Below are 13,754 nucleotides of genomic sequence, written 5' to 3'. Positions count from 1 at the left end.
TGTCTTTGTTTCTCCACTGACATTCTGGTGAATGAGCTTCTGTACAGAAAGGCACGGATGCGGTGAAAAAAAGTTGGTTCAGCTCTGGCACTTAAATGGTGACCAGATAAAGGTGTCCCCCTAGCCTTTGGGTTCCAGGATGCCGAGAGGAAGCTGCTGCCTTTCAAATGCACTGAATTCAGACCTCAGGATGTTATCGGATGCGGAGTGTTCGCGGTCGCTGTCAGCAGGGAGAGCTTCTGTGCTTCCGGAGGAAGGCTCTCGGGGAGTTCTCTTCTGCTTGCTCTGAAGCCAAGGGTTTGGCTTGCGAGTTGCTGATGCCCTTTCTCTAGGGGACGAGCTCAGGTGTGTGGTGTGAGCCGCGAACGAATGAATGAAATGAATGTTGGGGCCGGAGTAGCATCGGTACTCGCAGGACTCAGGCTCTCTCCTCCTCCGTGACCATCTTTAAACCGGCTCAGATGGTTGTCTCTATTTTTCACACCGAGGCTGAGCCCTTCTCAGAAGCAGGAAGGGCCAAAGCAGCAGACAGATAAGAGATTGGACGTTGTAACCAGGGAGGAGCAGAAGGGACAGGAAGCGTTGGGCTGGGAGAGCCCCCCACCCCCCCAAACACGGGGATGCTGGCTTTTGTATGCACCCTCTGCAGCGCGCGCTCCGCAAATATTTCTAGAGACGGGGGTCCTGGGTGTCCAGTGGTGAGCAAAGTGGAATCCGACTCTGCTCTTGTGGGAGACAGAGGTTACTGTCCCGGCAAATAAACCTGAAGTTACAAATTAAGTGCAGCGACGAGCAGAGACTGTTGATCACCACCATCCAGGGCATGAAAGAGTGAGAAGGAGCAGTCAGGGAGCCCTCCGAGCGAGGAACGCTTCACGGAGACCTGGAAAGTAGGAGTGAGTCGGGTGGAAAATGGGGTGAAGAACACCCCACTCAAAGAGGCTCGTGTGTGTAGGGTCCTAAGGCAAGAGGGAGTTGAGTGCGCTGCAAGACCGCGAGAAAGCCGGAGAGGCTGAGCTCCGTGCAGGGGGAGCCGGCAGGTGCTCAGTCACACAGGGCAGTGGAGGGTGAGGGTTGCGCAGGGACGTGGTTTGTGTGTGGGGGTGGGGGTGGGGGGCGTTGTGGCAGAGAAGTGACCTGGGACACGTGGAGGGGGAGCAGGTCCAATTTGTATTTTAAGAAAATTGCTCTAGCTGTGAGGTGGTGTGTGGCAAGCTATGTTGTGAAAAGTAAGGCAGCTGAATACAGCCAGAGCTCTGGGGACTGGTGGGGACCAACCGGTACAAGCCCTTCATTTAACAACACCCAGGAGAGGCTAAGGACCTCCTGATTGTTAGTGTTAGAGCTATTCGTGGTGCAGCCTGCCCTTGAACCCTGCTTTCTGTCTCCCAGTCCAGTTCTCTGTCCTCCTCTCTTTTGCCAAATATGTCAAAAATTACTGGTTTTAGAACTCGGTAGAAATCCTGTCTGTGCTCAGTCCCTGCTCAGCTTTGGGATGGGGGCACTGCAGCCAGCAGAGAGCAGGCTGAGGGGACCAGACATTTTGGCAAAGGTTTGTATCCATTGTCTTAAGCAGTCAGAAACCTTCCCTGGAGATTCTGGGGGGAAATCGGTGAGAGGTGCCCTTCCCATCACTCAGTCTGTTTTCCCATATCCAAATGAAGCTTTTAACCACACGGTCTTCCAGCTGTGATGTGCCTGGGACCGTCAGTGCCATGTCCCAGGGGATATAACTCCACAGCTCATGCAGAAGCTTTGTCCATAGAGGAACTGATTTTGCATGTGCTGCGGTGTAAGAAGGCCCTTTGTCCTGAGACCCAGGCTGTGCACGCTGGCTCCTGTGCACAGCTGGAAGGCAGCTCAGGGAAGTTTGAAGCAAGGAGACCTCAGAAACCTCTAGGGTGACTTCCAGCAAAACAGTTTTTCTTCTACTTTTAGAATCTTATAGATCATTACACATGAAGCACAAAGTATTGGATATGATATAGGAAGAAGAACCAGAGTATCTTTACCCTAAACACTAGTGCCAGATTCTTTCCCTTTTAATCCCCTTCAAAAAAAAAAAAAAAAATCCCTTCCTCTGTGACCCTGATCCTAAGACCCCAGGATCTTAGGATCCTGTTATATAGGCACTGTTAGTCTGGAAAAGAAAGCCCAGGCTCACCTGCCTGCTTGGCCTTTGAGACTTTCTGCGATTGAGCCTCAACTTACCTGTTTTGTCTCCTCATTCATATCTACTCTGAGCTCTTGCGTCCACTCGCTCCCTTTGCTGAGCTGCTGCCCAGCATCCTCCTAATTGCCACCCACTTTAGGAGACCCCATCGAGGCTCTCATTTTCCAGCAGTTCTTTACTGACCCCAGCCCTGCAGTGGGCTCCTCCACCTCGGATCTCTAGTACCTCCATCTGCCTGGCTCACACACCCCTTTTCCCACTCGTCCTCAAGCCGAGGTGGCTTGGAGAGCTGGTCTCTCTTGGGCCAGGATTCTGAAGGTGCAAACACTGTCTCCTTCATTTTCCCATGCAGAAGGGGTGCCTTTAGAAAAAATGAATGCGGGGTGACCTGGTGTGAGCTGGAAGCCCTTGGCCTTTGACTAGCCTGGCCTGGGCGGGGAGGGGGAGCAGTTAGTGTCTCAGAGCAAGACCAAGTCTTTGAATTTGGGAGCAATGAGGGAGATGTCTGTGGGCCAGGAGACACAGACTAGAGGGGATGCCTTAGCTCAGAAAGGGGACATTGTTCTGTGGCCTTTGGGGGATGGGATGCTGTGTACTGTTGTAATTAACACGTGGTTTGGAGTAAGGGCTGTTCTGGAATCTTGGCTTTGCCAAACTTACCTGCTATATGATCTTAGGTAGATTTCCTCAAACCCTGGATTTCTTCATCTATGAAATAAGGAAGATAACAGTGCCTATAATGACACGCAGGTTTTGTGAGGGTCAAGTAAGCTAATGTCGTAGTGTGCGTAGCATAGTACCGTGCCGGAAGAACCCTGCCATACCCGTTAACTGCCATTGGCCGTTATGAGGAAGGTGGGAACTGAAAGGGGAATGGTGAGACCAGTTTGGTTCTCACCCAGCAGCACGTGTGAGGCCATTCCTCCCTCCGGCTCTCGCCCCTTGCTGCATTCCACATCGAGATCTCAAGCTGAAGACCTAAAAGAGGCAGCTGTGACCTGGCCCATGGTGAATAACCAGAGGCACCGGCAGCACTGACTCTGGCCATCCTGGCCATGGCTGCTGCGTGAAGGCTAACCAGAGCTGCCCCTCCTGCTCCCTCTCCAACAGACAGAGCCCAAGGACAAGGTAATCTGCCGCAGGAGTCCAGAGGGCCTCTGTCCCTCAGCTGTTTGGTTCCTGACTGACTCACAAACAGCTCACACCTGCCCTGCCTTGAGATCCGTGGATCCAACCCACATGGTCACGAGGGAGTCTCTAATAATAGCTCCAGGCAGGGTCTGTGGGGCCCACCCACTGCCCTCTGAGGGGAGCTTATTTTCCCAGGAACAGAAATCCCACTGTCAGCATCTTCACACTGTTGCTTGGCTTCTAGCACTTTCAGTGTTTAAAGCCAACTTCTAGCCCAAAGTCTCAAAGAGAAAGGAATTACCCTGGATCCCCAATGCAGATAGCTTGGGTTCTGTAGTAGAATGTGGGATGAGCTCAACCTGCTAACTTGAGACTTTATTCTGTGTCATCTGGTATTCAAATGGTTGATCCAGTAGCCTGGGCCGGAAACGCCGCTAGGACAAATAGACATGCAGGCATCCTAGCTCCAGACCTTGACTTGCCTTCTGCTCAGGTGGGACTGCAATGCAAGGGGGAGAAGTAGGCATCAGCCTCTGGAAGCCACTCCTACTGGCTGACAGTACCTGGATCCAGCTCTTTAGGCTCAGGTCTCTGCTCCATGTGACCTTGGATAACTGGTTTAACCCCCCTGTGATTCAATCTCCTCGACTATAAAATATGGATAAATAATGCGATGTATGTAAAGTGCTGAGAAAATGCATTGTAGACATTTATTTATGGTAGTGGTGATCTGGACCATAACTGACAGCCTTTGGTTGCTCCAGAGCCATATGCCCCGCCGTGATTCTGGATGGAGAGGTTTTTCAAGACCACAAGGAGGATAGCAGTGGGGATGATTACTAAAGAGTTTTAGCCATTTGCAATTTCCTATTAGGTATATCCCGTCTTTAGCCAATGTGCCCAACTTGCCCAAGCATCCTATTCCTCAGCATAATGTAGGAGCTAGAATTCCACTGTCTCTGACCTCTGGCACCTGTGATTCCTGTCTGTCAGCTTCTTGGAGAGGCCCTCAGGCCTCTTTCCCAGCAGGGTTTAACAAGGTGACATCATACGAGGGCCATTTGTTAAATAGCTTGTAGATACTACAGAGCAGCACAGCCGTTGGTAGCTCCAAGGGCTGGCGGCAGTGCTTGGGGATCCTGGACTCCTCCTTGCATTCTTCCCTCTCCGGCTTCTGCGTCAGCCCTTTCACACCTTTCCATTTGTCCCCAGCCTGATGCTCCCCTCTCAGCAGATGTCACTAGCTACTTCACTGGGGGGAGGGGGAAGTCACCCATAGATGAATCTCTCCTATTCCCTCCCCTTCACCACAAAACGTAACAATGTTCACAGCCAACATTTTCAGCTCCTGTTTCATGGGCCAAGGCTAGATTGGGATCTTGTCCTCCTGACCCAGTCTGGTTCTGCGGCCTCTCTTTCCTCTGATCATTTCTTCTTACATCTACCCTGCTTGCTCATCCTTGTCCTTGGCAGAAAATGCTTCTCCTCCATTCTTTGTCTCCTCCAATCTTAGGGAAAAACAAGTCAAGACTGTCTTTGAGGGGATCCCTGGGTGGCTCAGCGATTTAGTGCCTGCCTTCAGCCCAGGGCCTGATCCTGGAGACTCGAGATCAAGTCCCACGTTGGGCTCCCTGCATGGAGCCTGCTTCTCCCTCTGCCTGTGTCTCTGCCTCTCTCTCTCTCTGTGTGTGTGTCTCTCATGAATAAAAAAATAAAATCTAAAAAAAAAAAAAAAAAGAAAAAAAAAGACTGTCTTTGACCTTTACTTGCCTCTCCATGCTGCCTGACAACCTGCCTGCCTTTCGCTATCAGGAACCTCGAATGAGTGGGCTGAAAACTCACCATCTCTACTCTTTCCCGACTGCTCCCAAACCCACTCCCAAACACCGGCTTTGTCCCTAATGACCTCTTTCAAGTTCTTTCTATAGTGTTCTTCCTGCCTCCAGTTTGCAAGCAACTTTTCCTATCCATTTCCCCTGGAATTCATTCCCATTTGGGAATCTTGTGACCAGAGGACCCACTCCTCCCTTGGCCTTCCACCTAATCCCATGTTTTCCATTCATGGGTCTTTCTCTTGTGCCAGTTTGACTGTTGGCTCCTTAGCGGGTCCAGACAGTCCAAGAGGCACTGAGCATTTGCTTCTCATGTCTCCAGTCACAGCACCCTCTCCACCCCAACCCCAGCACCTGATGCTGCCCTTCTGTCCCCGAAAATGTTTTTAATAACAATGAACCAGTGTGTCTGTTGATATTGGCAAGATGAGGAACATGCATCACTCAAAGAATTTATACTCCCCCCCCCCCACACACACACACCACCCCCTGGAGAGTAATAGATTCTCTTTGCAAGATAACCACTTCTACAGCCCAGTGCTGTAGGTCCCTTATGTATCCAGCCACCTCCTCAGGAGAATTTAGCAGAGACCAAGCTTATCCAAGGCTATAATTTTGGAACAAGATCTTGGGAAATCAAATGCATTTCATTCACTCCACATGCTCCTTAGGATGATCAGTTAGGAGCCTTTCTGTGCATCACACTAACTCCTTGAGTGAGGAGCTTCTAGATGATGGTCTTCGTGGTATCTTTTGTTTTCTGTGTAGTTTGGGAAAGCAGAGCATCTGAAGGGTAGTGATTGTTACAGTTTTGTGGGTCATTTTTCTATATTGGGAAGACTTTCCAGAGATGCTGTTCTCTCATTCTCCTGGGGAGATTCCTTTGTAGCTTTCAAAACTCATTCATTGGAAAGCCTTTCTTCTTCCTTGAGGGTATAACTGATTCGTCTCTCTCCTGTGCCACTGCTGCTGGCTTATTCTGTGACTATATTTATCATATCTCTCCGTGAGACTACAGAGTTCTTTGAGGGTAGAGACTGAATCATTTATTCAGCACAGAGTGGCACCTAGTAGGTATTCAGGAATATTTGAGTCATTGAATAGATAAATTAAGATTACATGAACTTTAGTCAACCAGACTGTTTGCTGCTTATGAACTTGGCTTTGCTTTCCCCTAAAGGTGGTCATTTAGATCATTTGACAGTGACAGTTCTACCAGTAACACATATCCTCCTCTCATATATAATTGAAACCAAGAGGTTGAAGGCCTAGAGAGGTGTCAAGGTGAGGATAGATCTCTCTTGTTGGACTCGCACTCCACTCATACTGCATTTGTAAGAAACTTCTTTAATTCTGGGCCAAAGAAAGCAAACTGGCTCGACTATTCTTTGCCTAGAAAAGGTAGAGCTGGTCCTGGGAAGAGTTGTTTTTCTATAAACTGCCAGAAAGTCCTATAACTCACGAACCAAAAAATCTAAGGAGTTTTTTGTATTTACAAGCAACTGCCTACACTCATGTTGCTTTGTTCTCTGATATAGAACCTGAACTGTGTAACAGGAATGGAGTATGGCCTCTATGATCCACTTATTTTTATTATTTTTGGTCCCCTTTATTTTTTAAGGTCAACATTTTTCAAGTTTCTGAGAAGTTTGGTATGTGAGTAGTGCTTCTGAGCTTGAAGTCTAGCCTTAGAGACTCTGACGTCTCCCCCATGCCTGGCAGCCACGGCTCACTTGAAATTGCTTTTCTGGATTTGATAAAATCCCTTGACCAGGCAGCCTGGAAATACTACACATTTTCTCTTGTTTTCTTATTCAGCTGAAAACACATGTCATCTACGTTTTTAATGACTGAAGAAGGGGGAGCCATCCCAAGACTTATCTAAGGCCAAGGCTTAGCCCATATAATTAATTGTTCAAAATCTCCATGTTGTTTCAAGCAAGGGATCATCCTATAAAATGATCTGAACCAGTTGGGACAATATGTGAACTGTGGCCAGGATCCTATAGGAACTGGAATTCACAGCTTATTAGAAGCACTGAAGGAAATGTGACTTTACCTGGTGAAGACCGCAGATCTTGATATTAAAAAAAGGAGGAAAATAAATAAATAAATAAATAAATAAATTAATTAATTAAAAAAATAAAGGAGGGCAGGGCAGCCCCGGTGGCTCAGCGGTTTAGTGCTGCCTTCAGCCTGGGATGTGTTCCTGGAGTCCCGGGATCAAGTCCCACGTCAGGCTCCCTGAATGGAGCCTGCTTCTTCCTCTGCCTGTGTCTCTTCCTCTCTCTCACTCTCTCAGTGTCTCTCATGAATAAATAAATAAAATCTTTTTAAAAAATAAAAATAAAAAGGAAGGCAGATGTATTTCAGACCCCGGGGCAGCAGCTCTGAGTAGTAGCTGTTGGTTTTGAATAGCACCACAATGGATGGCTAGAGCTGTCACACTGGGAAGCCGACACTCCATACTTACACACCACGTGATACCCCCATGTGACCTCTTGTCTGCCCTCCTTGACTCTTCTGGAACCAGCTCTTCCCCCATGTTCAGAGAAGTGAGGTGCTGACAGGAGGTCTCTTAGCATGTACCAGTTAGGGGAAGGCTGCAGAAATGGTCTAGAATGGACCAGAGCATACATAGAGGGCATGCTCTACTGGCAGAGACTGGCTGGGCTGTGAAAGGTCCTCCTGGGGATTCTGCATGGCTCCCAGCCATGGCATTAAGCATGCCATCCAGAACTCCACAGAGACCTAACATGGCTATCCCTTGGCCAAGCTACAATGGAGGGGCCAGGCCAAGAGTGAGCAAGCATCATGGAATCTAACTAGCCACTAGAGTCCAGAGGGTGAGGGCTCTCAGGAAGCTCCAGGGATGATTCGTCTGGAATTTTCATGTTTAACTTAAGTTGGACTCAACTTCCAGATTAGAAAAGAAATAATTCAAGTTTTTATGATTGGTCCTTGTTAGCTATTGAAATTCTCATTGTGCTCATTTATAATGTATGTAGCACATATTATTTACAGCACATAGCAAAATGCTCACAAGGAGGAAAAAAATTGTGCTCCTGTAGATCTGACTCAAAACATGGGCATCTTTTCAGGAACAGTGGAAAATGAACACGTCCTCAACTGTTTGCTCCACAGGCATGATTCCAGAGCTCTTAGCTAGCAGTGGGGTCTATGTTGTCACTTAGGCATTTTTTTTCTTTCCAGACTGAAAGTATTTTGGTTATTGTTCCCTTGGTCTATTTGTACAGATCTTTACAGATACTTTATAGGTATCCCGATCAAAAACACGGCCTTTTTGTTCTCTTGCACAAAAAGACTGAGTTAATTAAAACTGTCAGTACAAGGGAGGAACTGCTTCTGACTGTACTTTGGTCTTTTAAACAAAGCCATTTAAATGATTTCCATATTTCCATGATCATTCACAAACTGAAATACTAGAGCATCCCTCAATAAAAAACATTCTGTAATTGTATTCCCATACATTTTTGTGCTTAATGACCTAACTGATCCTCTGTATTCCTTGGTGAGGTATACTTTCTCCATTTAAAGGCTGGGAAAACCAAAATGAGGTGACCTACTCAAGATCACATGTGATTAGTGCAGCCCTGTCTCTAGCCATTCCTAGCTGTCATTTTGCAGATGTCATGCCTGTGTAGCAGGCAGCTGTAGGAATTCTGTACATGCATATAGAAGGCCCACAGCAAAGTCTCCAGGGATCCCTTGCCTTGAATTCCAGCTGGGCAAAGGGTAGGTACAGGGAACCTGTTGCTCTTGGCCTCGGTGCTCCCAGACATTACGTTTGTACAGCTGTGTAGGACAGGTCAGTCTTTGCAAAGAACTTCTTAAATGGGTGGTGAGGTGGTTTCATATTCTTATTACCCATTTTTTTTTTATTTCCCACTCATCCTTTTAACCTTACTTTACCTTCTTGTTTATTGTGTTTTAACTTATTTTTCTCTTTCCTTATACCCACCCACCCATCACCACACATGCCCGGTTGATACTCATTGGCCTGTTGAATTTTGTAACATTCCCTGCCTTAACCTTTTTGCTCAATGTGGGAAATAATGGAGGCCAACAGATGGTAGATAGGAAGTTCTCCATTTCACACATGAAGGAGACTGGGTGCTGTCTTTTTCCCAGTACATCCCACACAGATACACTCTGTGCTACAAAATAGATCCCCTTTGGCCCTCGCTCCTGATTTTGACTATAGTTGGCTCAGAACTGACTATTCTTTCTTCAACTGCCAGTTCAAGAAATCAACAGTAGGCAGAATTCCTCTGTTACTTAGTATTCTCTCCAAATAGCAGGAATTCCTTCTTTATTCCAAAAGAATAAATTTTGGTCAATTGATTTATCACCCTTTGAGACAAATGCATTGACCAGGGCTTTTGGTTGCAAGCAACAGAACCTTAGTTTGAACCGTGCAGGTTAAGAAGGAACCAACAGGAAGGGCAGGGATATATTGCTGCCTTTACACCACATGAACCAGAGATGAGAATGTCACCATCTCTTTTCTTCTTGGCTTTTGTGTTCCCATGCATGTTGGCTTCTTAGCTGACTCCGGCTGTAAACCTGCTGCTTCCATATGAATGAAAACGTGGCTACTGACAAACCTAAGAACCTTCTAGCACAACCACTACCATTTTCTATTCCCAAGTTTAAAATTTCAGAGGAAGGATCCAACCATCTGCACATGGATCAGGTGGCTGGGAGGGGTGAGAATATCTCTAAGAAAATGGCAGCCCTCACTTGTGCCGTGTGATTACAGTAAAGGTGATGATCCAGTCTATTCTGGACAGAGTAGATTCCAGGGTTCAGAAAAATTCTCATATTGGTCTTCATTTATTTTCCCTCTGAGCAAGAAAGCAAGAGGAAAATTGCCTAGTTTGGAGGTTTGTTTTGCTTTTTTTTTTTTTTTTAAACAAGTAACCATAGTTCTTTTGGGGGCCTTAACTGTCCCTGGATAATCTCATCCCTAATTAAAATGCAGTGTCCTCCCAAGATATGGAAAGCCTGCTCTATTTCTTGAGTCTCCTGGCATTCAGCTCTCATGCATGAGGAACTTATCAATAGTAAACTCTATTCACCGACCTCTGGGAGAGGTAGAGGCAGACTCAGTCTAGATTAGGTTAATGTCCTTGTTTGGTCCAAACTGCCCTTTCTGTAAAAACTATCCATGTTGGAATCTTGCTGGCCAGTGCTCTGCTTCCTGGACACACACAGTCCTCTCTCCATCCTCTCCCTGCCCTCCTAATCACTAAGGCTGATTAACTTTCATGATCAATTCTATGACCCCAACCATAGAACATCCTGCATGGCTGCTACATCATCTTAAAGCCTTTCTTTTCCAGATAAGAATGGCTTAGACAATAGCCTTAGACTGTTGGTTGCTGAAGCTGTATATTAGGCGGACTCAGTCCTAGAAGCAATAGCATTTGGAGTTTTCTCACCTTTTGAGAGTCAAGGTGCTGTGTTTTTTTCTCTGTTCCTGAGGACTTTCTGCAGTGTCACTGTCAAAGCCTCAGGAAGACCTTGATCTGACCATATGGACTGTGTCTCATATTTGCCTTCAAGGGTTCTGGCTTTTAGAGGATGGATTGCCCAGACTCTTGAGAGCAAAGCTTTAGTAAAAGCAAAGATGATTTGGCTTTGATAATATTGGCTGAAGTTTGCCAATTATTGACAACATACGTACAAGAAGAACTCCCCATCTATTCAGTTCTGTGATAGGGGAGAGGAAGCATGTTGTACTGTGGCATTCTTTGGTGAAGATGCAAGAGGACATGTAAGTGTCCATCTATAGTTGCCATTCCACCTCCATAGAGCACACAGATTCCTTGGTTCCACACAATATATCGGTTATAGATTGAGGAGCAGCTCTGACCATAGAAAATTTGAATGAGAAGATCCCTTTTTCTTCTGACACATCTGTAGAAATAACCATAAACAGAAGAGAACATCAGATAGATGTATATCCCACCTAGTACATCAGTCATCTATTAGAAGGTCCAGCCTAGGGGGGCTAACATCATTAGTTGAATATAAATAAGAGGTCGCTTTTACTCATCAATGGGATGATTATCCTTTAAGAATGGAACAGGGTAGAACTTTCCTTTAAATTCACCTGCCACACTAGAATGTGGAGGAATAGAAATTTAGCGTGTAGCACCCTTCAGAATTTGGCTTGACTTCTTCACTCCATGGAATGCCTGAGTCTCACATGCATGGAGAACTGGGCAGCTACCCCATCACTGATTTACCTCATAGAGAACATGGACAAGAAGTTCAGAGACTCCCAAACCTGAGTCACCCAGGGATCCAGATGTACAATCTCCAAATTGGTCCGAGCCTTCTATTGCAATTCCACTGTTAGAATTAGGGAAACCAGTATAGCCTTGGACAAACAAGCGCTTTTCAAAGTAGGACAAAACAGAGCTGTGTCTCAACTCTTTTAAAACATGTTTCTGAGTAATTGGAATGAATTTTCATAACCACGTGCCTTTTCTGCCCTAATGACATCCTCACCTTTGGCTGATGAGTAGTGGCATTCAACACGGTAATTCTAAAATAATCCTCTTCTTGGCTCTGTGTTCAGTGGAGATGATGTTTTATCCTGGTCTTTGCTTTCTAAGGAAACTGGATTGCGAAGACCTGGTTCTGCATGTCAGGAAAAGCAAAGGATGGTGATAACGCAGACTTGCGTTCGGGACATTGTCTCCATTTCACTGTTGTTGAATACCTCTTGAAAGCCTACTAGAGAACAATGGTGATTTTGGTAGACTGAATGAGAGGGGAAGGTGCTCAAACAGTGATTTGGGGCAAGGGAGGTGCCTTTCTGCCAGGAGCATTACCATCCTAGGGACCAGCGTGCCTGCTGGGACAGGGTGTGTATCCCTCAAGGCTGCTGTGGGAGGAAGGAAGTATCAGGAACCATTGTTGTAGGTACTCAATGCTTCTGGATTTTAAAATGTATTTTAATTTTTCAAGAAAATATTTGAGCTGCTTACAAAAAATGGTTATGGTTGAAATAAAAGCCCACCTTGACCGAACTTCCCACCCCAGCCTTCCATAGCCCAGGCACTTCCCCAGAAGGAGCACTGTTACGGGTTGCTGTGTAGCCTTCCAGACACTGAGTCTATTTATTTTCATGCATATGTCCTATACCCATGGAGCCATAGAGTATTGTTTTCTAATATCACTCTGTATGATTCCTTGGATCTCGCTTTTTTCACTATCTAATAGGTCTTATATTTTTGTGACAGTTCATAAATATCTACCTCATATTTTGAAATGCCAGAGATTGTCTATAATGTGGATGAACCATAGCTTATTTAACTACTCCTCTATTAATGGACACTGAGGTTCAGTGTTTTCAAACTTATTTCAAGTGAATTTTCATACAATCCCAGTATATTAAACCAAATTTGTACTTGATTCCTCAATTAAGCTATAACAGAAGACTTACCAATTTACTTACGCAGTCACTTAGGCAAAATATACATTTATGCCTTATTCATACACTTTATGCCTTGGTTCCTTTATCTGTAAAATAGAATCAAAATAGTACTCCTCTCACAGGGTAATGGGAAGTATTAAAAGAGTTAAGGCACTTAAAGTGCTCTAAACAGTTCCCAACACATGCCGAGCACTGCATAAGGGCCTGGTCTGTATCTACAGTACTTTGCTTGGGCCACATTGGATTGGTCCTATTGAATTTCTTTTGCCTTTGGCCCATATGATCCATTATCCTTTGATGTATTTAGAAGGTATCACAGGAAGGCAGTGAGTCCTGCTGGGCTCTGTTACTGTGAGGATAACATCATGGATATTGGATGTTTACCCTATTGCATAGAGAGTCTCTGAAAACCTTTAAGTCTCTCCTTTCTGTAGGAATAGTTACGTTTCTCCTAGGCAGTCAGTTTGACTTTATTTACCATGCTGATCTGTGCATCTTGTAATTCACTGTGGTTTGCTTTTTCCACTGGCTGCTAGAGTGGATCCAGATTTGTTTTTTTTTTAACTTACATCTAGCACCTGCTACAGACTCTTTGGCATGCATTTTGTATGTTAACTGAACTTATAACATCAACTTCGTTTTTGGTCGGTTGTAAAAATAGCTGCGTCTCTGGGTGATTATATGGGTAGACTTATAACATGAAGAACGTACTGTGACCCATTTGACTGAGGCACCGTGGTGTGGGGGCTTGCTGGAGTCTTGGGGAGGGAGTCTTTTTGGTTTTTCTCTCCTGGACCTCCTGCTGGACGCGTGGCAGCTAGCAGTGCTGGGTGGCCCCTTACATGTCCTGACTTTGGCACTGGGGTCGGACATTGCCCAGCTTCCCTTAGGGTCCTGGGTCATTTTCTCACCATCATGTGAATTATTTCACAGAGAAGCACTTGGCCTGCTGTTAAGAATTATTTTCCTCTCTTTTGAGGTTCTGAGAGAACATGAGTTATAATTATATCCTTGCATGCTAGTTGGTGTTTGGCTACGTGAGGACCAGCATTGTCACAACAATAAACTGCCATCAATACAAAGAAGTCACTTGTAATTGTTAAGGCCCTTTGTCTGTAGTATGAAAGAACTTCCATAACAGTGAAGA

General features: G+C 45.7%; 1 protein-coding gene across 13 annotated transcripts in view; it reads left to right on the top strand.

Annotated features, from left to right (window-relative positions):
- Window positions 1-13,754, top strand: part of PPFIBP2 (PPFIB scaffold protein 2) — a 169,894-nt gene that overhangs the window by 68,953 nt on the left and 87,187 nt on the right. The window contains exon 1 of one of the 13 annotated variants that reach the window (XM_077866632.1): window positions 37-345. The exons of the other annotated variants lie outside the window; for them this stretch is intronic. The gene's annotated coding sequence lies outside the window, so the exon portion shown is untranslated. Of the gene's footprint in view, window positions 1-36; window positions 346-13,754 lie in introns of those variants that run through there. 13 annotated transcript variants of the gene reach the window in all.

Source organism: Canis aureus, chromosome 23, assembly GCF_053574225.1.
Source record: "Canis aureus isolate CA01 chromosome 23, VMU_Caureus_v.1.0, whole genome shotgun sequence".
Classification (NCBI taxonomy): domain Eukaryota; kingdom Metazoa; phylum Chordata; class Mammalia; order Carnivora; family Canidae; genus Canis; species Canis aureus.
Note: the sequence above shows the minus strand (reverse complement) of the source record. Positions and strands in the feature narration are given on the sequence as shown.